We start from the raw sequence: 22,757 nt of genomic DNA, 5'->3' as shown, positions 1-22,757 counted from the left end.
CTTCAGAGCAGGAAGGGCTGCTGCTGCTCCCAGAGGACACAGGGCCTCTACCGCTGTCTCAGGACAGAGAGCAGAGCTGCGTTTCCAGCGGCTTCTGCCGCCGGCCCCAGGGGAGACCTTGGGAGCTTTGCAGCAACTTGGCATCTCCTGAGTCGCCAGAGAGAAGCTACCTTGTACTGACTGCTGAGGAGGGGGCGCTGGGTGGCTTCCCTGGGCATGATGGTTGCTAAACAGCACAGGCCCTTGCATTTTCTCGGTTGTTCCCGTGTTTCATTCCTCAACTTCCTGGACAGTATTTGAACAAGTCGTATTTTACTAAAGGACTTGTGGATTGCAGGGTTCCACGACATCACCTCATAGATACAGTCGATGGTTTGTTCCAGATTCAGGCTTGTTTCCGGGAAGAAACCCTGACAGAAATTCAGAAGAACGGGAGCTGCACTCCATTAGGACTTGAATACACGAAATGTTTGTCTCAGGACCTTCTAGAAGAATGAGCTGTGACCCACTTTCCGAGTCCTGCTGGAACCAGTGACCGAGGTAAGGGCACAAACTGTCCCCCACAACATACATGCTTTTTTAAAAAAATTATGGTTATTTTTCCAACCTAATGAAGTGATTAAAAACTACAGAAAACCCCGTAGGTAGGTGTCTTAACCTTCTGATATCTATTACTTTAAATTGCACTTAGTAAACATACAGTGTAATATTAGTTTCAGGTGTACAATGTAGAGCAACACTTCCATGCGTCACCTGGTGCTCATCCCAGGTGCACTTCGTAATCCCCAGAAGCTGTTTCATCCATTCCCCCACCTCATTGTGGAACCCCTCAGTTTGTTTTCTAGTTAAGAGTGTTTGTCACTGTCTCCCCCCCCCCCCCACTTTGTTTTGTTTTATTTCCATGTGTTAGTGAAATCATCTGGTATTTGTGTTTCTCTGACAGGCTTATTTCACCCAGCATAACATTCTCTCCATCCACCTCGTGGAAAATGACAAGATTTCATGTTTTTATGGCTGAATAAATATTACATTCCATATACTACATCTCAGTTTATTCATCAGTTGATGGATGCTTGGTCAGTTCCCGTAATTTGGCTTTTGTAGAAAATACTGCTGTAACCTCATGGTGCATGTATCCCTTTGAAGAATTATTTTTGTATTCTTTCTGTAAATACCTCGTAGTGAAATTGCTGGATCGTAACATAGTTCTATTTCCATTTTTTTTTGACGAATCTCCATGTTGTTTTCCAGAGTGGCTGCACCAGTTTGCATTCCTTCCCACAATGCAAGAGGGTTCCTCTTTCCCCACATCCTTGCCAACACCTGCTGTCTCATCATTCATTGATTTTAGTCATTTTCACAGATGTGACGTGTTATCTCATTGTACTTTTGAATTGTATTTCCCTGAAGACGAGTAATGCTGAGCATCTTTTCATGTGTCTCTTGGCTATGTTTATGTCACCTTGGGAAAATGTCCATTCATGTCATCTGCCCATTTTTAATTGGATTTCTCATTTTTTGGGTGCTGTATAACTTTATATATTTTGGACAGTAAACCTTTATCAGATGTCGTTTACAAATATTATTCTGTAGGTGTTTTAGTTTTGTTGATTATTTCCTTTGTGACAGAAGCTTTTTATTTTTATGAAGTCCCATTATTTTTGCTTGTGTTTCCCTTACCTCAGGAGATATATCTACAAAGATGTTTGTACAGACAATGTCAAATAAGATACTTCCTGTGTTAGGTATCCTCTGGGATTTTTATGGTTTCAGGTTTCACACATAGTTCTTTATTCATGTTGGATTTATTTTTGTGTATGTTGTAAGAAAGTGGTCCGGTTGTGTTTTTGTTTTGTTTTGCAGGTTGCTGTCTAGTTTTTCCAAAACCACATGTTGAGGAGACTTTTTTTAAGTTTATGTATTTATTTTTGAGAGAGAGAGAGAGAGAGAGAGAGAGAGGGAGAGAGAACATGCAGAAGAGGGTCAGAGAGAAATGGAGAGAGAGAATCCCACGCATGCTCTGCACTGCCCTGAGATCATGGTTGGAGCTGAATCCACGGTCACACGCTGTGGAGACACACATGTGTCCCAAGAGTATCTTTTTTTACCCATTGGATATCCTTTCCTGCTTTGTTGAGAATTAATTGACCATATATGTATGAGTTCATGCCTGGGTTTCCATTCTATTGGTCTCTGCGTCTATGTTTTTGTTGTTGTTGTTGGTTGCCAGTACCATACTGTTCTGTTCAGTACAGCTTTGTAATATAACCTAAAGTCTAGAAGCGTGATGTCTCCAGCTTTAGTTTTGGTCTTCAATTTCTTTTGGCTGTTTGGGGTCTTTGTCACTCCATACATATTTTGGGACTATTTGTTCTAGTTCTGTGACAAATGTTTTGTTTGTGTGATAGGGATTTCATTACATGTGTAGATTGTTTTGTGGAGTGTAGACCTTTTAACAGTATTTTGTTCTTCCTATCCGTGAACATGAAATGTATTTCCTTTTCTTTGCGTCCTCTTCCATTTCTTTCATCAGTGTTTCAAAGCCTTTAGAGTACAGATCTTTTACCTCTTTGGTTAGGTTTATTCCAGGTATCTTGGGGTATTTGGTGCACCTGTCAATGGGATTGACCCCTTACTTTCTCTTTCTGTTAATTCATTATTTGTCTACAGAAATGCAATAGATTTATGTACATTGATTTCTGTATATTTTGATTTGTTGAATTCATGTATCAATTCTAACAATTTTGAGGGGAATCTTTCATGTTTTCTATAGAGAGCATCATGTCATTTCCAAATAGTGAAAGTTCTATTTCTTCCTTGCCAGTTTGGATGCTTCTTATTTCTTTTTGTTGTCTGATTGCTGTGGCTATAACTTACAGTACTATGTGGAATAACAGTGGTGAGAGGGATCATCCCCATCTTGTCCCTGACCTTGGAAGAAAAATTTCAATTTTTCCCCATTGAGGATGAGATGAGCTGTGGGTTTTTCATAGATGGCCTTTATTATGTGCAGGTAGGTTGAGTACCAATATACTTGCTAGGGGGTTTTATCGTGAATGGACGTGACATTTTGTCAAATCATTTTCCTGCATGTCTTGAAAGCATCATATTGTTCTTATCCTTTCTTCTATTACTGTGGTGCATCATGTTGATTGATCTGTGAATGTGGAACCACCCTTGCAGTCCGGGAATATATCCCACTTGATTATGGTAAATGATTCTATTAATGTATTATTGACTTTAATTTGAAGGTATCTTGATGTGAATTTATGCATACATATTCATCGGGATATTGGTCTGTAGTTTTATTTAAATTTTTTAAAACATATTTAAAGTATTTATTTACTTAGAGACATAGGGTACATAAAAGTGAGGGAGGGGCAGAGAGACAGGGAGAGGGAGAATCCTGGCCATGCTCCACACTGTCAGCACAGGGTCCAACGTGGGACTCGAATCCATGCGCTGCAAGATAATGTCCTAATCCAAAATTAAGATTTGGACACCAAACCCACCGAGCCACACAGGAGCCCCGGCAGTTTTCATTTTTAGTGGAGGCTTTAACTGGTTTTGGTATCAAGGTAATGATGGCCTCATAAGATGAATTTGTAAGTTTTCCTTCTTTTTTTATTTTTTGTAATAATTTTTTGTATAATTATAATAATAATAATAATTGTAATAATTGTAATGGTGGAATTCATTAGTGAAGCCATCTGGCCCTGAACTCTTGTGTTGGGGGGAAATTTTTTATTACTGATTTGATTTCTTTCTGTTTTCAGATTTTATGTATCTTTCCGTTTCAGTTTTGGTAGTTTGTGTGTTTCTAGGGATTGTTCCATTTTTCTCAGAGTGTCCAATTTGTTGCATATAGATTTTCATAATATTATCTTCTAACTGTATTTTTGTGGTGTTGACTGTTATTTCTCCTGTGTTATTTGTGATTTTATTTGAGTCCTTCCCTTCTTCTTTGTGAAAAGTATGCCTAGGAGGTTTTCATGTTGATTACCGTTTTCAAGGAACCAGCCCCTGGTTTCATTGATTTGGTCTAGTGTCTTTTTGGTTTCTATATTCCTTATTTCTGCCTTAATCTCTATTATTTCCTTCCTTCGGCTGTTCTTCTCATTCCTTTAGTTATAAGTTAGGATTGTTTGGGATTTTTCTTGCTCTTTATGGTAGGCTTGTACTGCTATATACTTCCATCATAGACTGCTTCTGCCGCATTCCAAATACTTTTACCAGTGTATTTTCATTTTCATTAGTTTCGGTGTATTTTCTCATTGATTTCCTGTTTGACCCATTCATTTGGTAGCATGTTATTTAACCTCCCTTTAATTGTGGCCTTTCCCCCTTAGTGTGTGTGTGTGTGTGTGTGTGTGTGTGTGTGTGTGCGTGCGTGCGTGCGCACACGTGGTTAACTTCAAGTTTCTTAGCTTTGTGGTCAGAAAAAAATGCTTGGTCTGATCTCTGTCTTTGGGTACCTGTTGAGGCCTGATTTGTGACCTAGAATGTGATCAATTATGGAGAATGCCCCATGTGCACTTGAAAAGAATGTGTACTCTGTCATTTTAGTATGGAGTGTTCTGAATATATCTGTTAAACCCATCTGGTCCAGTGTGTCATTCAAAGCCATTGTTTCCTTGTTGGTTTTCTGTTTACAGGTTCTGTCCATCGATGTGAGTTATGTGTTAAAGTCCTCTAATATCGTTATATTATTATAAATGAGTTCTTTTATTGTTGTTGTTAAATGTTTTATATACTTGGTGGTTGCATGTTGGGGGCATCAAAATTTACAATCATTGGATCTTCTTGCTTGGTTGTCCCCTTTAGTATGAGATAGTGTTCATCTTCATCTCTTGTTACAGCTTTATTTATTTTTTAAATTTAAGTCTTAGTTGACATACAGTGCATTCTCGGATTCGTGAGTAGAATTCAGTGATTCATCCCTTACATACAACACCCAGTGCTCATCACAACAAGTGCTCTTCTTAATACAGGTCCCCCATCTAGCCCAGAGCTGACCCATCTCCCTCCATGAATCTTCACTTTTTTTTCTCTATCATTAAGAGACACATGTGGTTTGTTACCACTCTTCTCTTTTCCTGCCCCCTTCCCATGTTTTCATCTGTTTTGTTTCTTCAATTACACATGAGTGAAATGATATATTTGTCTTTCTCTGATTGACATATTTCACTTAGCATAACACATTCTAGATCCATCCACATCGTTGCAAATGACAGGATTTCATTCTTTTTGAAGCCGAGACATATTTGATTGTATATACGTATGTATGTATGTATGTATGTATGTATGTATGAATATATACACGTACACACACACACGCGTATACATGAATACACAGACACACACATACACAGACCCCACAACTTCTTTATACCTTCATCACTTGTTGGATACTTGGGCTTTCTCCATAATTTAGCTACTGTTGATAAAGCTGCTATAAATATTGGGTGCATGCAATTTTACTACTAGGTATTGACCTAAAGGGTACCAAACTACAGTCTCAATTTTAAAGTTTTTTTGCCCGATATAAGTATTGGTACTGGGTTTCTTTTGATATTATTGGCATGATAAATGTTTTTTCATTCCCTCAATTTAAATCTGCAGGTGACTTAAGTCCAAATAAGGCTTTGTAGGCAGCACCTAGATAGGCCTTGGTTTTTTTTGTTTGTTTGTTTGTTTGTTTCTTTTCTTTTTCTTTTCTTTCTTTTTTTTTTTTTTTGTGTCCATTCTGTCTCCCTATCCAATGTCTTTTGATTGGAGCATTTATCGATTTACATTAGAGTAATTATTGATAGGTATATATTTAGTGCCCTACTAGTTGTTTTACCATTGTATCTTGATGTTTTCTCTGATCCTTTCTTGTCTGTAACAATTTTGGTCTTTCATTTCCACTAAAAGAGCCCGATTTATATATTCTTTACTTTTGACTGGTAGTATATTTCTTTACTTATTTTTAATATTTTTTTCTTTTTTAAAATTTAAGCCCAAGTTAGTTACCTTATAGTGGAATAGTTTCAGGATTAGAATTTAGTGATCCGTCAATTACAAAATATATCCAGTACTCATCCTAAGTGCTGTCTCTAATGCCCATCACCCATTTAGCCCATACCCCTATTCAGTAACCCTCCAGGAACCCTGAGCTTCTTCCCTCTATTTAACGGTGTCTTATCGTTTGACTCCATCTCTGTTTGTATCTTATTTTTGCTTTCCTTTCACTACGTTCTTCAGTGTTATGAATTCTCTCATCTGTGGAATTTAATATGATGTGTGTCTTTCTCTGACATATTTTGCTTATCATAATAAAGTCCAGTTCACTAAACGTTGTTGAAAATAGCAAGAATTCACTCCTTTTGATCACCGTGTAATATTCCATTGTATGAATATACATCTTCTTTATCCATTCATCTGTCAATGGTCATTTGGCCTCTTTGCATAATGTAGCTATTGTTGATAATGCTGCTATAAACATTAGAGTGCATGTGCCACTTGGAGTCAGCATTAATGTATCCTTTGTGTAAAAACCTAGTAGTGCAATTGCTGGGTCCTAGTGCAGTTCTATTTTGGTTTTTGTAGCGAATCTCCATACTATTTTCCAGAGTGGCTACACCATTTTGCATTCCCACCAGCATTGCAAAAGCTTTCCCTTTGCATCCTTGCCAACATCTGTCGTTTCCTGAGATGTTAATTTTAGCTATTCTGATCAGCGTGAGGGGATATCTCATTGTGGTTTTGATGTGTATTTCACTTATGAGGAATGAGGTTGAGCATCTTTTCACGTGTGACCAATCTGGATGTCCTGTTAAAGTGTCTCTTCATGTCTTCTGCCCATTTCTTCTCTGGATTATTTGGTTTTTGGGTGTTGAGTGTGATAAGTTCTTGATAGATTTTGGATACTAACCCTTTATCTGATATGTCACCTGTAAATATCTTCTCCCATTCCATTAAGTTTCCTTTTAGTTTTCCTGATTGTTTCCTCTGCTGTGCAGAAGCTTTTTATCTTGAGGTCCCAATAGTTTATTTTGGTTTTATTGCCCTTGCTTTTGGAGAAATGACAAGCAAGAAGTTGTTGCGGTCAGGATCAAAGAGGTAGGTTGCCTGTTTTCTCCACTAGGATTTTGATGGTTTCCTGTCTTACATTTAGATGTTTCATCCATTTTGAGGTGTGTGTGTGTGTGTGTGTGTGTGTGTGTGTGTGTGTGTGTGTGTGAGAGAGAGAGAGAGAGAGAGAGAGAGAGAGAGAGAGAGAGAGAAGTTTAAGAACATAGTCCAGGTTCATACTTGTCACTGTCCAGGTTTCCCAGTACCATTTGCTGAAGAGACTCTTCTTTTTCCTTTGGATATTCTTTCCTGCTTTGTGAAAGATTATTCAGCCATATGTTTGAGGCTCCATTTCTGGGTTCCATATTCTGGTCCTTTGATCTATGTGTCTGTTCTTGTGCCCGTACCATACTGTCTTGATGATTGCGGCTTTCTAATGCACCATAAAGTCCAGAGTTGTAATGTCTCCATCTTTGTTTTTCTTTTTCAACATTACTTTGGCTCTTTGGGATATTTTCTGGTTCCATACAATTTTAGGATTGTTGTCTCTAGCTCTGTGAAAAATGCTGGTGTTATTTTGATAGGAATTACATTGAATTTGTCGATTGCTTTGGATAGTATTGACATTTTAACAATATTTGTTCTTCTAATCCATGTACATGGGATTTTTTTTCATTTCTTTGTGTCTTCTTCAACTTCTTTTATAGACGCTGTATGGTTTGTTCTTTTAATTTTTTAATGTTTATTTATATTTGAGAGAGTGAGCGAGCAAGTGAGAGCGCATGAGCGGTGGGGGGGTGGGAGGGCAGAGAGAGATAGAGGGAGACACAGACTCTGAGGCAGGCTCCAGACTCTGAGCTGTCAGCACAGAGCCCGTCAAGGGACTCAATCCCACAAATGCAGGATCATGCCCAGAACCGAAGACGGCACTTAACTGACTGAGCCACCCAGGAGACCCTCTATTGTTTTAACTGTACTGATCTTTTCCCTCTTTGGTTGGGTTTATCCCTGGGTATTTTATGGTTTTCAGTGCAGTTGTAAATGACATCAATTCCTTGATTTCTCTGTTGATTCATTACTGGTGTATAGAAATGCAATCAACTTCTGCATATTGATTGTATATTCTGATACTTTCCTGAATTCCTGTATCAATCCTAGAAGTTTTTTGGTGGAGTCGTTCAGATTTTCCACGGAGAGTATTGTGTCTGTGAGCAGGGAAATATTGATTCCTCCTAGCCAACTTGGACACCTTGTATTCTTTTTGATGTCTAATTGCTAAGGCTAAGACTTCCAACAGTATGGTGAATAACAGTGCTGAGAGTGGACATCCCCGTTGTGTTCCTGACCTTAGGGGGAAAGCTCAGTTTTTCACCATTGAAGATGATATTAGCTGTGGGACTTTCATATCTGGATATTCTCATGTTGAGGAATGATACTTCTATCCCTCCTTTCATGAGGTTTTTTTTTTTTCACCAAGAAAGGATGCTGCTGCATTTTGTCAAACGTTTATTCTGCATCTATTGAGAGGATCATGTGGTTGTTATCCTTTCTTTTATCAATGTGATGTATCACATCAGTTGATTTGCAGATATTGAATCTATTGTGCATTCCAGGAATAAAATCCACCTCATTGTCCTGAATAATCCTTTTTATGTATTGTTGGATCCGGTTTGCTACTTTTTGTTGAGAATTTTCGCATCCAGGTTCATCAGGGAAATTGGTCTGTAGTTTTCCTTTCCGGTGGGGTCTTTGTCCAGTTTGGACTCAAGGCCATGCCGGCCTCATAGAATGAGTTTGGAAATGTTCCTTCCATGTCTCTGGCCATGACCTTATCTTGTTCTTTCATTTGGGATGCATTCCTCTTATCTTGGCATTTTGGTTGAGTATGTACCTTCTCTGTTACCAAAGCTCATTATGTTACCTGCCTCTGGGATGAATGGCTTTATGAAGAGGAGATCATCTAGTGTCCAGGGCCTGGCACATCATGGAGTGTCTGTGGTGTGTGTTGCATGCACTGTTTTGTGTTCTGGCTGCACTATCCTTCAAGCCAGTTGTATGAGCAATGTATGGTCCTTGGCCAGAATGTTGTGAGACTTATCTAGGTCTGCTCCAATCTGCTTGTTAAGTGAGACTTGAAATGATTGCCACTAGAAGTGAAGCCCTGCATAACTGTCTGGTCAAGAGAGGTGGTATGGTCATGGGCTTCCCCTGGTCTTCTGGGGAAGGGGCCAGCTCCATTGGGACTGAAGCAAGATTGAATGACCTTGAAGGCCAGTCTCGCCAGAACACAGGAAGTTGGGGTTGTCGTAAGCAGCTTAGGCACCCAGTGTGGGGATTGCCTTGGTTCCAGCAGATGGCTCTGTGTTTTTTTTTGCTGGGGGGGTGTGCAGAGCAGGGTAATGGTGCCACGCAGCTCCTCTGTCCTAGCTCTTTGTCCCCTCATTGTGAACACTGCTTCACAGGGATGCTCTCCACGATGAGTGTATAATCTCCCCCAGTGTGTGCACCAGGTGTTGTACAGATCACTGTTTCAATGACATCTGCCTGCAAGTTGTTTGCGCTTTCTCTTCAGGAGTAGGCCAGTGCCCTCATGGCTGTATCCCAGCCAAGACTGCTAACCTTTGAAACTCCACATTCTCAGGGTGCCTGGATGGCTTGGTTAAGTGTCTGACTCTTGATCCTGGCTCAGATCATGACCTCTTGGTTGTGGGATTCTCTCTTTCCCTGTTGTCTTGCCCCTCTTTTGCATGTGCTCCCTGTCTCTAACTTGAATAAACTTAAAAAAAAATAGTGGCATGGAATACCTTATTTAGGCAAGACTGCCTCTCTGAGGGGAATGGCAGGGATCTATCAGTTAAATTTCCAGCACTGACTAGGAAATTCTTTGCTGACTGGTTAAAGGTTACATTCCTGCAGGAATGAAATTAGGTTTAGTGACATGTGGCCTTAACGTAAGTAACTCCATGACGGGCCTGTGATTTTTCTTAACATTCCAAACCCAAATTTTTACACATACATTTTTTTCATTAAATGTATAGCCCTAAATAATATTTTAGGCATCTACTGCCGGCCCAAAGATCATATCCTGTGAAACTGTGACCATCTCCTAATCATAGGTAAAGATCGACTCTGTGGTTCTAAGATCTTTGTGGCTCTAAGTTACTTTGATCTATGTTACTAAGATCTTTGTGAGTATAGGTTACTGCTGACCTTTTGAAGTCTTTGACGCAGGGACCCCCAGCCAGGTTGCTGACCCATCACTTAGGCACAGAAGCACCCTTTCCAAGTCACCCCGCCCTAAAGCGTTGTCTTTCCCTCTTGTACTTCTGGGACTTACCCTTTGGCAAGTCACATATCCTCATGCAAACATGTCAGTGTGGACCAGAGAAAGCTGCTTGCCTGTGACTCCCCCTTCATGGTCACATCTTATCCTTCTGAAACCCTTTGAACTCCCTATCGTTCTTCCAGTCTTTGAATATCTCTTCGATTTGGAAATATTTGATTCTCTTGTATTCCTGCTAAAAATATACGTGAAAATATTAAAGCAAGGGTTCTTTACAATAAGTGAGCCAGTCACAATGCTTCATCTGGCCGCGTGTATGTTTTTATTTTTGACGATGTTCAGGCATGATGTGACGTACATCCTGTAAAATCTGAGTATCATTCATTATCTAGCATAACCACCTTTATGGAAAGCCATTCAATGACATGCTCGTTCAAGATCAGAAAAACATTTACATACCACATAATAGAGTGGTATATACATACGTTATTATCTTAAAATATGTAAAGTAGATGTTTCTATGAAGTGTTTATCATGCATTCAGTTTTATGTACCATGAATGCTATTATTTAAATTAAACAATAGTAAGAACAATAGGTACATGTACATCACTAGTAACTAATACTGGAACCGGTTATGTAATCTTATGTGTAGAAAAACCATGATTACTAATAATCTATTCTTTCATGATGGGTTTCTAGTTACCAAAAAAAATTGGGAGCATAATACTGAGTATCCACATACATCAGACTGTTTTCTCACTATTGATGTCATAATGGTTGGTACATGATCACAATCAATGTATCAAAGAGATATGGTAGTATGAAGTAAAGTTTATATTTGTGTTCAGATTGCTTCGGTTTTTAACCTCTCCTAGCCCAGACTCATCCCAGCTGGCACATTACAGTCATCCTGTCTCCTTAGGCTCCACTTGGCCATGACAATTTTTAGATTTTTCCATATTTTTCATAAGGTGCAAAGTTTTGAGGGTACGTTTGTAGAATGTATTTTGTAGAATGATCCTTGGTTGGGATATGTCTAACGTTTGTTCAAATGCTTAAGCCAGAGTTATTGTGTTTTGGAGCAGAAGATCCAGAGGCATAGTGCCATCCATAATTATCACTTCACATAAAGATTGTTTACTCTGAAGATTGGGGTCTTTTTTGGTTCCATACAAATTTTAGGACTGTTGTCGTTCTGTGAAAACTGCTGTCGGTAATTTGATGGAAATTGCACTAATTCTGTCAATTGCTTTGGGAAGTATAGACATTTTCACTATATTTGTACTTCTGATCCGTGAGTATGGAATGTCCTTCCATTTCTTTGTGTCATCTTGAATTTCTTTCATCACTGTTTTATACTTTTCTGAGTATAGGTCGCTCACCACTTTGGTTAGATTTATAGATATCTTATTTTTGTTGTATGACTGTAAATGGGACTGTTTTCTTAATGTCTCTTTCTACTGCTTCTGTATGGTCTACAAATGCAACAGATTTCTGTACAATGATTTTGCATCCTGTGACATTGCTGAATTCATTTATCAGTTCTAGCAGTTATTGGGTGGACTCTTTAGGGTTTTCTATATATAGTGTCATGTAATCTGCAAATAGTTTCATTTTGTTTGTCTGCTGGCTGTGGCTAGGACTTCCAGTAATTTGTTTACTAAAAGTGGTATGAGTAAACATCCTTGTCTTCTTCCTGACCTTACAGGAAAAGCTCTCAGATTTTCCCCATTAAGGTTGATTATAACTGCAGGGTTTTCATAGATAACCTTTATGATGTTAATGTATGTTTCCTGTAAACCTACTTTAGGGGGTTACATGCATGAACGGATGTTGTACTTTGTCAAATGTTCCTTTCTGCATGTATTGAAATGACTGTATGCTTCTTTTCTTTTAACGTTTACTAATTTTGAGAGAGAGCGTGAGCAGGGAGGGGCAGAGAGAGAGGGAGACATAGAATTCGAAGGAGGCTCTTGGATCTGAGCTTTCAGCACAGAGTCTGACGCAGGACTTGAACTCAGGAATCATGAAGTCATGACCTGAGCTGATTTCAGACTGTTAAAGGATCAGCCACCCGGATTTCCTGATCATCTGGTTCTTATCCTTTCTCCTGTTGATGTATTGTATCATATTGATTGATTTGCGAATATTGAACCACCTTTGTAGCTTGGGAATAAATCCCATTTAATTGTGGGATATATTTACAGTTGTTATATCTTCTTTTGGGATTGTACCATTTACTGTTATATACTGTCCTCCTCTGTCTCTTGTTATGTACTTTTTTGAGTGTATTTTTTCTGATACAAATATTGCCACCCCAGCTTTCTTTTGACATTCATTTGTGTGATGTTTCTCTATCCTATCATTCTTGAGGTGTAAAGTGGGTCACTTGTAGGCATCAGAATCTGTTTTGTTTTGTCATCCATTCTTAGACCCTACCTCTCTAGACTGGAGCATTCACTCCATTTCCCTTCAAAATTGATTGCTATGTATATATGTATTGCCATTTTATTGCCTGTTTTGTTGTGGTTTCTAATGATTTTCTCTGATCCTTTCTTGCCTTTGTTTCATGTATTGCTTATTTTCTTTAGTGATATATTTTGATTTCTTTATTCTTAGCATATTTATGACTGGTTTTAGGATATGGCTACTGTTAGGTGTTTATATAACCTCTTCTGCATTTAGCAGTTTGTATTAAGTTGATGGTCATTTACCTTTGAACCCATTACTTTCTCCTCCCTAGGTTTTTGGCAGATGTTATTATATTTCAGATCCATTTCTCTGAGTATTTTAACTGATTTTTTTCCAGAAATGTTCATTTTTTACTTGAACTTGTCTTCTACCTCTATACTGTCACTGTTGGTCTCTCATTTCCACTCAAAGAATCCCTCTTAATATTTCTTGCAGGACTGGTTTAGTGGTACAAACTCCTTTAGTTTTTCTTTGTGAAAGTCTGTCTCCTTCATCCTGAAAGATAGCCTTGCTGAATAGAGTATTCTTGGCTGCTGATTTTTCCATTCAGCACTTTGAATATGTGATGTCACTCTGGCTTGCCAAGTTTCTTTTCAGAAATATGTAGCTAGCCTCATGGGTCTTCCCTTCTAAGTTAAGGACTGTTTTGCTGCTTTTATGAGTTTTTCTTTACTCTCACCCTAATTTGTAAGTTTCCTTACAATAGGTTTGTGTGTTGGCCTGATTTTGATGGGAGTTCTCTAGTCTCCTGGATGTGGATGTTTGTTTTCCTCCCCCAATTAGGGAAGTTTTCAGCTATTGTTTCCTCAAATAAATTTTCTTCCCCATTTTCTCTTCCTTCTGGGACTCCTACAATATGAATACTATTATCTTTCCTGTAGTTACTGAGTTCCCTTAGTCTCGTCTCACGTTGCAGAATTCTGTTCTCTCTCTTTGGTTCAGTGTGATTAATTTCCATCACTTAGTCTTCAAGGTCACTAGTTTGTTCGGCTGCTTCTTCCATCCCTCTGTTCATTCCAGCAAGCATGTTTCTCCTTTATTGTGTCCTCAGTGTGTAACTATGTTATATCTTACCTCTGTCAGGGGTCTCACTCTTCTACTCATTCCACAACTCCAGTGAGTATCCTTATGATCATTGCTTTAAATTCTGTATCAGGTATGTTACTTATATGTCTTTGGCTTAGATCTCTGGCTGTGGCTTTGACTAGGTCTTTCACTATGGATAAACATCTCTGTGTGTCCATTTTGTCTGTCTCTCTGGCTCTATTTCTCTGTGTTAGGAAAGTCAGCTGTGCCTTCTGATCTTGAAATTAATGCCGTTATGAAGAAGAGGTCCTGGAGTCCTCAGCAGTGCACATCTCCGTTTATAGAACCTGGACCTTCAGGAGGATATCGTATGGGTATTGCTCACTCCCTGCTGTTGTGTCTGGGTTACTTTTCCTTTCAGTGCGGAGGTCTGCACTGAATGCGTGCCTGTTGTGGGCTGTGCTTGCTGTCAGTGGTGTCAGTGGGACCCAGGCAGGCCAGCTGAGTCAAGAATCAAGAATCAGCATGAATACATGTGTCTCCTGTGGCCTAAGCATTGTGTGAAATGCCATGTTTACGTTGCCTCTCTACACAGGCAGGGACCTGGCTATCACTCATCCTCCTGGATCACCCAGTGCTGGGTCAGCTGACCTCCAAAGCCCAGGATCTAAACTCAAGGGAATTCAGCCCCCCTGGGTTTTAATGCCCAATGTTATGGAGATTAGTCTTCCCTGGTGTGAGGGCTCACTTTTTCTGCCCCTTCTGCAGGCAGCCAGACTCCACCTTTCTGATGCAGCTTCTATTTAGGTGTGGAGTTTGTTCTGCCAGTCTTTGGATCGTTCTCTGGTTCATGGACTTGGATGTGGATGTTATGCAGTTGAAAACATGGGACAGTGTGAGCTCAGGGTCTGCTTAGTCTGCTATTAATTTTTTAAGTGTCTTATTATTTTGGATTTTTGAGACATGGGCAGAAAGACTCATCTCACCCATGCACTTCAGGATTTGAAAGGAAAGTTCCCACATTTGCTTCTAGTATTTTGTGCTTTGAAACTCTCTTTAATAAGGTATAATTTACATATAACAAAGAGCCTCAAATTAAAGGGTATAATTTGATGAGAATTGATCTCATGGATACAGCACCATGAAGTCACATGCTTTCTCTCTAAACCTTAAATCATGATCCCTTTGTGTCTAGAGCTAATGTTGCTTTTTTTTTTTTAGATTTTTTTTTAATTTTTATTTTTTTTAATATATGAAATTTACTGTCAAATTGGTTTCCATACAACACCCAGTGCTCATCCCAAAAGGTGCCCTCCTCAATACCCATCACCCACCCTGCCCTCCCTCCCACCCCCCATCAACCCTCAGTTTGTTCTCAGTTTTTAACAGTCTCTTATGCTTTGGCTCTCTCCCACTCTAACCTCTTTTTTTTTTTCCTTCCCCTCCCCCATGGGTTTCTGTTACGTTTCTCAGGATCCACATAAGAGTGAAACCATATGGTATCTGTCTTTCTCTGTATGGCTTATTTCACTTAGCATCACACTCTCCAGTTCCATCCACGTTGCTACAAAAGGCCATATTTCATTTTTTCCCATTGCCACGTAGTATTCCATTGTGTATATAAACCACAATTTCTTTATCCATTCATCAGTTGATGGACATTTAGGCTCTTTCCATAATTTGGCTATTGTTGAGAGTGCTGCTATAAACATTGGGGTACAAGTGCCCCTATGCATCAGTACTCCTGTATCCCTTGGATAAATTCCTAGCAGTGCTATTGCTGGGTCATAGGGTAGGTCTAATTTTAATTTTCTGAGGAACCTCCACACTGCTTTCCAGAGCGGCTGCACCAATTTGCATTCCCACCAACAGTGCAAGAAGGTTCCCGTTTCTCCACATCCTCTCCAGCATCTATAGTCTCCTGATTTCTTCATTTTGGCCACTCTGACTGGCGTGAGGTGATATCTGAGTGTGGTTTTGATTTGTATTTCCCTGATAAGGAGCGACGTTGAACATCTTTTCATGTGCCTGTTGGCCATCCGGATGTCTTCTTTAGAGAAGTGTCTATTCATGTTTTCTGCCCATTTCTTCACTGGGTTATTTGTTTTTCGGGTGTGGAGTTTGATGAGCTCTTTATAGATTTTGGATACTAGCCCTTTGTCCGATGTGTCATTTGCAAATATCTTTTCCCATTCCGTTGGTTGCCTTTTAGTTTTGTTGGTTGTTTCCTTTGCTGTGCAGAAGCTTTTTATCTTCATAAGGTCCCAGTAATTCACTTTTGCTTTTAATTCCCTTGCCTTTGGGGATGTGCTGAGTAAGAGATTGCTATGGCTGAGGTCAGAGAGGTCTTTTCCTGCTTTCTCCTCTAAGGTTTTGATGGTTTCCTGTCTCACATTCAGGTCCTTTATCCATTTTGAGTTTATTTTTGTGAATGGTGTGAGAAAGTGGTCTAGTTTCAACCTTCTGCATGTTGCTGTCCAGTTCTCCCAGCACCATTTGTTAAAGAGACTGTCTTTTTTCCATTGGATGTTCTTTCCTGCTTTGTCAAAGATGAGTTGGCCATACGTTTGTGGGTCTAGTTCTGGGGTTTCTATTCTATTCCATTGGTCTATGTGTCTGTTTTTATGCCAATACCATGCTGTCTTGATGATTACAGCTTTGTAGTCGAGGCTAAAGTCTGGGATTGTGATGCCTCCTGCTTTGGTCTTCTTCTTCAAAATTACTTTGGCTATTCGGGGCCTTTTGTGGTTCCATATGAATTTTAGGATTGCTTGTTCTAGTTTCGAGAAGAATGCTGGTGCAATTTTGATTGGGATTGCATTGAATGTGTAGATAGCTTTGGGTAGTATTGACATTTTGACAATATTTATTCTTCCAATCCATGAGCAGGGAATGTCTTTCCATTTCTTTATATCTTCTTCAATTACCTGCATAAGCTTTCTATAGTTTTCAGCATACAGATCTTTTACATCTTTGGTTAGATTTATTCCTAGGTATTTTATGCTTCTTGGTGCAATTGTGAATGGGATCAGTTTCTTCATTTGTCTTTCTGTTGCTTCATTGTTAGTGTATAAGAATGCAACTGATTTCTGCACATTGATTTTGTATCCTGCAACTTTGCTGAATTCATGTATCAGTTCTAGCAGACTTTTGGTGGAGTCTATCGGATTTTCCATGTATAATATCATGTCATCTGCAAAAAGCGAAAGCTTGACTTCATCTTTGCCAATTTTGATGCCTTTGATTTCCTTTTGTTGTCTGATTGCTGATGCTAGAACTTCCAGCACTATATTAAACAACAGCGGTGAGAGTGGGCATCCCTGTCGTGTTCCTGATCTCAGGGAAAAAGCTCTCAGTTTTTCCCCGTTGAGGATGATGTTAGCTGTGGGCTTTTCATAAATGGCCTTTATGATCTTTAAGTATGTTCCTTCTATCCCGACTTTCTCAAGGGTTTTTATTAAGAAAGGGTGCTGGATTTTGTCAAAGGCCTTTTCTGCATCGATTGACAGGATCGTATGGTTCTTTTTTTTTGTTAATGTGATGTATCACGTTGATCGATTTGCGAATGTTGAACCAGCCCTGCATCCCAGGAATGAATCCCACCTGATCATGGTGAATAATTCTTTTTATATGCTGTTGAATTCGATTTGCTAGTATCTTATTGAGAATTTTTGCATCCATATTCATCAGAGATATTGGCCTGTAGTTCTCTTTTTTTACTGGGTCTCTGTCTGGTTTAGGAATCAAAGTAATACTGGCTTCATAGAATGAGTCTGGAAGTTTTCCTTCCCTTTCTATTTCTTGGAATAGCTTGAGAAGGATAGGTATTATCTCTGCTTTAAACGTCTGGTAGAACTCCCCTGGGAAGCCATCTGGTCCTGGACTCTTATTTGTTGGGAGATTTTTGATAACCGATTCAATTTCTTCGCTGGTTATGGGTCTGTTCAAGCTTTCTATTTCCTCCTGATTGAGTTTTGGAAGCGTGTGGGTGTTTAGGAATTTGTCCATTTCTTCCAGGTTGTCCAATTTGTTGGCATATAATTTTTCATAGTATTCCCTGATAATTGTTTGTATCTCTGAGGGATTGGTTGTAATCATTCCATTTTCATTCATGATTTTATCTATTTGGGTCATCTCCCTTTTCTTTTTGAGAAGCCTGGCTAGAGGTTTGTCAATTTTGTTTATTTTTTCAAAAAACCAACTCTTGGTTTCGTTGATCTGCTCTACAGTTTTTTTAGATTCTATATTGTTTATTTCTGCTCTGATCTTTATTATTTCTCTTCTTCTGCTGGGTTTAGGCTGCCTTTGCTGTTCTGCTTCTATTTCCTTTAGGTGTGCTGTTAGATTTTGTATTTGTGATTTTTCTTGTTTCTTGAGATAGGCCTGGATTGCAATGTATTTTCCTCCCAGGACTGCCTTCGCTGCGTCCCAAAGCGTTTGGATTGTTGTATTTTCATTTTCGTTTGTTTCCATATATTTTTTAATTTCTTCTCTAATTGCCTGGTTGACCCACTCATTCGTTAGTAGGGTGTTCTTTAACCTCCACGCTTTTGGAGGTTTTCCAGACTTTTTCCTGTGGTTGATTTCAAGCTTCATAGCATTGTGGTCTGAAAGTATGCATGGTATAATTTCAATTCTTGTAAACTTATGAAGGGCTGTTTTGTGACCCAGTATATGATCTATCTTGGAGAATGTTCCATGTGCACTCGAGAAGAAAGTATAATCTGTTGCTTTGGGATGCAGAGTTCTAAATATATCTGTCAAGTCCATCTGATCCAATGTATCATTCAGGGCCCTTGTTTCTTTATTGACCGTGTGTCTAGATGATCTATCCATTTCTGTAAGTGGGGTGTTAAAGTCCCCTGCAATGACCACATTCTTATCAATAAGGTTGCTTATGTTTATGAGTAATTGTTTTATATATCTGGGGGCTCCTGTATTTGGCGCATAGACATTTATAATAGTTAGCTCTTCCTGATGAATAGACCCTGTGATTATTATATAATGCCCTTCTTCATCTCTTGTTACAGCCTTTAATTTAAAGTCTAGTTTGTCTGATATAAGTATGGCTACTCCAGCTTTCTTTTGGCTTCCAGTAGCATGATAAATAGTTCTCCATCCCCTCACTCTCAATCTAAAGGTGTCCTCAGATCTAAAATGAGTCTCTTGTAGACAGCAAATAGATGGGTCTTTTTTTTATCCATTCTGATACCCTATGTCTTTTAGTTGGCGCATTTAATCCATTTACATTCAGTGTTGTTATAGAAAGATACGGGTTTAGAGTCATTGTGATGTCTGTATGTTTTATGCTTGTAGTGATGTCTCTGGTACTTTGTCTCACAGGATCCCCCTTAGGATCTCTTGTAGGGCTGGTTTCGTGGTGACAAATTCCTTCAGTTTTTGTTTGTTTGGGAAGACCTTTATCTCTCCTTCTATTCTAAATGACAGACTTGCTGGATAAAGGATTCTCGGCTGCATATTTTTCCTGTTTAGCACACTGTAGATATCGTGCCAAGCCTTTCTGGCCTGCCAGGTTTCAAAGGAGAGATCAGTCACGAGTCTTATAGGTCTCCCTTTATATGTGAGGGCACGTTTATCCCTTGCTGCTTTCAGAATTTTCTCTTTATCCTTGTATTTTGCCAGTTTCACTATGATATGTCGTGCAGAAGATCGATTCAAGTTACGTCTGAAGGGAGTTCTCTGTGCCTCTTGGATTTCAATGCCTTTTTCCTTCCCCAGTTCAGGGAAGTTCTCAGCTATAATTTGTTCAAGTACCCCTTCAGCACTTTTCCCTCTCTCTTCCTCCTCTGGGATACCAATTATGCGTATATTATTTCTTTTTAGTGTATCACTTAGTTCTCTAATTTTCCCCTCATATTCCTGGATTTTTTTATCTCTCTTTCTCTCAGCTTCCTCTTTTTCCATAACTTTATCTTCTAGTTCACCTATTCTCTCCTCTGCCTCTTCAAGCCGAGCTGTCATCATTTCCATTTTGTTTTGCATTTCGTTTAAAGCGCTTTTCAGCTCCTCGTGACTGTTCCTTAGTCCCTTGATCTCTGTGGCAAGAGATTCTCTGCTGTCCTTTATACTGTTTTCAAGCCCAGCGATTAATTTTATGACTATTATTCTAAATTCACTTTCTGTTATATTATTTAAATCCTTTTTGATCAGTTCATTAGCTGTTGTTATTTCCTGGAGATTCTTCTGAGGGGAATTCTTCCGTTTGGTCATTTTGGATAGTCCCTGGAGTGGTGAGGACCTGCAGGACACTTCCCCTGTGCTGTGCTGTATAACTGGAGTTGGTGGGCGGGGCCGCAGTCCGACCTGATGTCTGCCCCCAGCCCACAGATGGGGCCACAGTCAGACTGGTGTGTGCCTTCTCTTCCCCTCTCCTAGGGGCGGGATTCACTGTGGGGGTGGCGTGGCCCGTCTGGGCTACTTGCACACTGCCAGGCTTGTGTTGCTGGGGATCTGGCGTATTAGCTGGGGTGGGTAGGCAAGGTGCACGGGGGCAGGAGGGGCAGGCTTAGCTCGCTTCTCCTTAGGTGATCCACTTCAGGAGGGGCCCTGTGGCAGCAGGAGGGAGTCAGATCTGCTGCCGGAGGTTTGGCTCAGCAGAAGCACAGAGTTGGGTGTTTGCGCTGCGTGAGCAAGTTCCCTGGCAGGAACTGGTTCCCTTTGGGATTTTGGCTGGGGGATGGGCGGGGGAGATGGCGCTGGCGAGCGCCTTTGTTCCCCGCCAAGCTGAGCTCTGCCGTCTGGGGGCTCAGCAGCTCTCCCTCCCTTTGTCCTCCAGCCTTCCCGCTTTCTGAGCAGAGCTGTTAACTTATGACCTCCCAGACGCTAAGTCGCGCTTGCTGTTGGAACACAGTCCCTCCGGCCCCTCCGCTTTTGCCAGCCAGACTCGAGGGCTCTGCTTGGCCAGCGGGCCGCCCCTCTGCCCCGGCTCCCTCCCGCCAGTCCGTGGAGCGCGCACCGCCTTGCCGCCCTTCCTACCCTCTTCCGTGGGCCTCTCGTCTGCGCTTGGCTCTGGAGACTCCGTTCTGCTAATCCTCTGGCGGTTTTCTGGGTCGCTAATGTTGCTTTTGGAGTAAGGAATTTTTTTTTTTTTTTTTTACATTTTCAGATATTGCCCAGGTGTCTGAAGGCCTGCACTAGGGTAGCTACCTCCTTTTCTGATAGACTGTATTCCCGAAAGTATTGCAGTCATTCTACCTTTGGACTTTATCCTGTGTTGTATCTTTCAGTCTGTTCACTTAATTTTGTTGGAGTACTTTAATGCTGAGGGATGCATAATTGGATTGATTTTCACTAAATGGTACGAGCTGCAGTTCCAATCATGACAGAAAGCACGTGCTTCCTGTGTTAGGTACTCAAGAGCAAGGCAGATACCCTGGGCACTTGAGCTGAGTATGTCATTCTGTCTTTTTGCCAGCCCTCTTCCCTTCCCTGGGAGACAAGCGTCTCATTTTGGTCACACAGAAATGTAGGTGAAGTCAGCAGAGAAGGGTCCCTTGTCTTCTCTTTCCTGTGTCTCTCAAACTCCCTGTTGCTGCCTTCTGCCTGTCCCTTTCCCTGACTCAATCCCCCAGGCCCACTGCTCCACTCCAGCCATGATCAGGGTGTCCTCCAGCTGCTGTCCTTCTGCTCTGGCCATCGCTCAGTGAGGAAACTGCAGGATGATTATGTAGTCCATGGGTCTGATCAAGAAATCTCTGCTCCTCAGAGTCCTCCTACACGTGGTGCTGTCTGTGGACACCTGGCATCCTGGGCATGGGTCTGACCCTCACTCCTCTACCACAGTCACTGCTGGTCCCTCATCCTTCTCCACCATTAGATCTCAGCCATTTCCTAAGGACAGATACCTATCTGACCCGAAGGCATCATGGACTCAGGGAATATTTCCAAAATAAATGAGCATAAGCACCTAGATATAGGAAGGTCCCATCACCCCAGAAAACTCCCTCCACCATTTCCGGTACTTTGTTACCTGTGTGTACAGGAACCCCACTGTGTGCACCAATGGGGAGTGAGAGTAGATGGTCCTAGAAGCAGACGCTGACACAGAGACATAACTAGGGGACAGTAGGAAGGACAAAGTGGAGGGGACAGGATGGGCATGGAAAGCATTCAGGTAGATCTGACACATTCTTAAAATGTATATACAAACATGATAGTCTGTCACCATGCACAGTCCTCTTCAAATTTCAAAAGAGTTGTCCTACAAGGCAAAGAGATTTGGGTTTATTTCCCTGTGATCTTATGTTTTCCTACATGCATTCTGTCTTCTGTAGTTTATCTGTGGCTGTGGCCTCAGATGAACACTGTAGTGTGTGGCTGCATCTGTGAGATTATGTGTAATAGAAAATGATTGTCTTCAGATCTAGGTCTCTGAATGTACACGTTCTCATAATTAGATTTCTTTCACTGTGTGGCAGGGCCCGAATTCTAATAGAAAAACGAGGGACATTGCCTTATTTTTTAAAACCGTGATTCCCACTCCCTGGGCTGAGTTGTTAACAGTCCTAGTTTAATGAACTCCTGTGACCATCTTTTTTGGAGGATCATTGTGTGGAGATATCTTAACTGAAACTGTGAGAAGCGTGTTCCCAGAGATTTTGCAGATGCTTTATACACTGAATGTCTTCTTTTTCTCTTGTTCTTAGAAACAAATATTACCCCTGTTTTCAGAGATAACACAGCTGAGGCTCTGTGTAGGTCCCACTGAGAACTGTTATTAGGGCTGAGACAGCAGGAACACAGGCAAAGCCTCAGGATATTGTGAGAGAAGTTTGAGGAGATGCAAAGCTGTAGTCAGGGTGATGACAGGGGTCCAGCAGGCGTGGCATCTGGCCAGCCCTGAATTGTAGGATGACTCAGCTGATCTAGAACCTGTCTCCACTTTTAGTCTCACTGAG

At 40.5% G+C, this 22,757-nt stretch overlaps 1 long non-coding RNA gene across 5 annotated transcripts in view; it reads left to right on the top strand.

Annotated features, from left to right (window-relative positions):
* The window catches only part of LOC122238480, a 45,033-nt gene that overhangs the window by 15,261 nt on the left and 7,015 nt on the right, over nucleotides 1–22,757 (top strand). For all 5 annotated transcript variants that reach the window (XR_006217402.1, XR_006217401.1, XR_006217403.1 and 2 more), the window contains one exon: nucleotides 384–540. This is a non-coding gene — a long non-coding RNA (uncharacterized LOC122238480). The remainder of the gene's footprint in view (nucleotides 1–383; nucleotides 541–22,757) is intronic.

Source organism: Panthera tigris, chromosome B2 (assembly GCF_018350195.1).
Source record: "Panthera tigris isolate Pti1 chromosome B2, P.tigris_Pti1_mat1.1, whole genome shotgun sequence".
NCBI lineage: Eukaryota > Metazoa > Chordata > Mammalia > Carnivora > Felidae > Panthera > Panthera tigris.
Note: the sequence above shows the minus strand (reverse complement) of the source record. Positions and strands in the feature narration are given on the sequence as shown.